Consider the following 3,722-nt stretch of genomic DNA (forward strand, 5'->3'; position numbering starts at 1 on the left):
ATGGAACTGGCAGGCTCAAAATATGTGGTTTCTAAGGCTTTGAAGGAGTATATTTTCACAGAAATAGTAACTGAATTGGGCTGGCCCATGGACTGGTGGTTAAGACATCTGGATCCCACCTGGCTAACTGTGTGGTTTCGGTCCCAGCTCCAGTGGCTTGAGTACATCCCAGGTGTGTGTGTGTGTGTGCCCCAAATTCCAAAAACAGGGAGAGATGAAAGAGGAGGGATGGCAGCATTACTATTCCCCCTGAGGAGTGCTTTCTCACTTTCCTTCTCTTTGTCTGTCTGTCTCTTTTTGGTGAGAGTACATGTGCACCCAGGAAAATTAAGAAAAAAAAAAAAAGAGGTAGGGACCAGCAGTTGGCGTAATGGCTATGCTGCTGGACTCTCATGTAGTCGACCACAGTTCGAGTCCTGGACTTGGTGTCTTGAACTCACACCAGATGTGTGTGCGTGCGTACCCAAGATCCCGAGAGGACAATGGAGGAGAAGGGATTGCAGCATGGCCATCCCCCCGGGGGGTGATTTCTTGCCTTCTGTCTCTCTGTCTCTCTTTCTGGTGAGCGCATGCACCCTATAGTAAAAACCTTTCCAAAAAAAAGGAAAATAGAAAAAAAAAGAAGTATTAACTGGATATTATATTACTTTTCAATAATAATTAGATTCACAAAATAAGCAGGCGTGTTGATACATGAGAGGCAACAAAAAAAGCAATTCTGTGTCACTTCTCATAGCTACCTCAAAAGAATAGGTGAGGCTCTAGGACGGAGGGAAATAATGAGAGGAGAGACAGTTTGCTCTCACTTTAATAAAGCCAAATTAACAAATTACTATGAGACTAGCATATGGCTTAATGGTTACGTCACTGGACTCTCACATGGCCAACTATGGTTCGAGTCCCGGACCTGGTGGCTTGAAACTCATGCTGGGTGCATGTGCGTGCATGCCCAAAATTCTGAGAGGAGAATGGAGGAGAAAAGATTGCAGCATAGCCATGCTGGGGGGTGATTTCTAGCTTTCTGTCTCTCTGTCTCTGTCTCTCCAGTGAGCACACATGCCCTATAGCAAAAATCTCTCTAAAAGAAAAAAACAAATTACTGCAATTAGAAGATACTCCCTCACTGAAAATTTGCACACACACACTCCCAACAAAATCTGTCACTTCATGTCAGTAAGAGTTCTCTATAAGAATAATGATATTCAGGATTCATATGTTAATCTGACCTGAACTGGAGCATTGATCAGAACCATTTTTTCTTCCTCTTTGTGTTTTTCAGTTTAAATTTGGGAATCTAAGTTTTCTACAGGAGGTCAGTTGGCATTCCCCTCTGTCACCCGCAAGAGTGACACAGACAAAGCATCGTCCAATCACAGTCCTTCCTGACTGGCAAGATAAGAATTTTATATTTTACATCGCTTCGTATGAAGAAATTCTTCAAAATGATGACTGATGCCGTTAAGCCTCCCAGAAAATGAAGAGTTTGGAGGATTTGGCTAAGAAACCTAGTCACCTTTAGAAAATCTCTAGCTCACAGCCACTTGGAGATTTTTGAATTGAAAGGCGAGCTCAGCCTGTCTGCACCTTGACCCGTATCTCAGTCCGAAGCTCAGGAATCGAAGGCGGGATGATTTTACTTGAAACATCTTACCTCGTCCGAAGCAATGACAACAACCACAACAAAAAATTGAGCTGTGATCTAGAAAGTGTGAAAAGAAAAGCCATCCCGTCTTACAGAAGTGTCTCCTCTATTAACGAACCTGCAAGCCAGCACGTCGGAATGATGCTCGCAGAGAGAAGCACACCCTCCCGTCCACTTTTCACTACTTCTGCCTGCACGGACTAAGAAAAGTTACATTTTTGAAGGAGGGAACGTATATCATACTAATCCTCCCGTTCCTTAGAGGAGCGAATAACCTTTTCTCTTGATACGGGAACCAAGCATTGATCTGTCACACTGTTTGTTCTAGTGGAGATCCCAGAGGCACATTCAGTTTGAAACGTTAAGGCTAGTTCATTAGGCGTCCCTGGCTCGTTTCTCTCCGAGAGAATCAAGATAACACTGTGGTTAGTTAATGGCTTTCTCTTGTTTCCCCCAGAGCCCGCCTGTCTGAAGCCTGCAGGCCTGAGAAGCCTCTTCCTCCCTTCTTTCTGCTATTAGTCACAGCTGGTAAGGCTCATAGGAACCCAGCCTGTTTGAAAACAGTCGGATCACGAAAACGTTTGAGTCTTTTCTGCTGCAAGCAACGGGTTTGGCCCAGGCTGCCATGAGGAGATGGAGGGGGCGTGAGGGTGGGGAGGGGATGCGCCAGGAAGGAAGGAAGAAAGGGAAATTGCTAAGCATGTCATTTTGACATCCTCTCTGAGGAAGGCTGTCATGGGCGTCTTTGCTATGAAGGTGGGCATACAAAGTGGCACCTCTTAGAAGGGCCAGGGATTCCCACTTGGTACCCTTTCTGTACCCCTCTATGCTGATAATGGGGTCAGTGTGAGGTTGTTAATAATAGAAACTTTGGGGCAGGGTGATCACCTTTGGCCGTTGCAATTCTACGGGGTCGGTGTGAGGTTGTTAATAATGGAACCTTTGGTGCAGTGTGATCACCTTTGGCCGTTGCAATTCTCCAAGACTGTCCTGCCCTTCCTTCTTTTTCTTTTCCTTCCTTCCTTCCTTCCTTCCTCCCTCCCTCCCTCCCTCCCTCCCTGTTGCCTGCATATCAGCATGCACACGAGTTGGACCTTTGAAACTTTAGCATAAAACTCCTTAACATCCTTCAGTCTAGCAGGTATGTACACAGAGCACCTGTACTGAAAGTCCGGAGGTAGGGTTTTCTCATAAAGTGTATTTGGAAAAAGTTTGCACACAAATATCAAATATAAGATGACACAAGTTGAAATCTCTCTCTCTCTTTTCCTTTTCTTTCCCTCCCTCCCTCTTTCTTTCTTTCTTTCTTTCTTTCTTTCTTTCTTTCTTTCTTTCTTTCTTTCTTTCTTTCTTTCTTTCTTCTTTCCTTCCTCTTTCTTTCTCTTTTTTGTTCTTGTTCTTTTTCTTTCTTTCTTTTTCTTTTCTTTTGAAGTTTGCTTATTTCTCCCTCTCAAGGTAGAGAAAGAAAGAGAGAGAGAAGGAATTCCCAGTAGGTTCTCCCACTGGTAATCTATCCCCAACCTCAGTCAGCCAGGATTACAGGGATGCTATTTGTGCCAAGAAGTCTGAGGACACAAACCCAGGAGCTTTCCTGTGCAGGTCCAATTGATCTACAATTGAGTCACCATCTCCCCCCTTTTTCTATACTTATGTTTTATTTGTTTGTTTGTTTGTTTTTTAAGAACTGGAGGGTGAGGGGGAATTAGAAGAAATAAGAAGGGGCCAGCAAGTGGCATGGTGGTTGAGGCACTGGACTCCCATATGACCAACCATGGTTCAAATCCCAAACCTGGCAACTTGCTTTCTCACTTTCTCTTTCTCTCTGTCTCTCTCTGTTGAGCACCCAGACAATATAGTAAAAGTTTTAAAAAGGAAGAAAAAAAGAAAAGAAAAGAAATAATTCTTTTTTATAAAAAGGAAAGGATGGAACCAGCAGTTGGTGTGATGGCTATGTCGCTGGACTCCCATGTAGTCAATCACGGTTCAAGTCCTGAACCCAGTGGCTTAAACTCACGCCGGGCGCATGTGCATGTGTGTCCAAGATCCCCAGAGGAGAATGGAGGAGAAAGGACTGCGGCGT

The sequence above is a fragment of the Tupaia chinensis genome, unplaced genomic scaffold (genome assembly GCF_000334495.1).
Source record: "Tupaia chinensis unplaced genomic scaffold, TupChi_1.0 Scaffold138490_1, whole genome shotgun sequence".
Taxonomy (NCBI): Eukaryota; Metazoa; Chordata; class Mammalia; order Scandentia; family Tupaiidae; genus Tupaia; species Tupaia belangeri.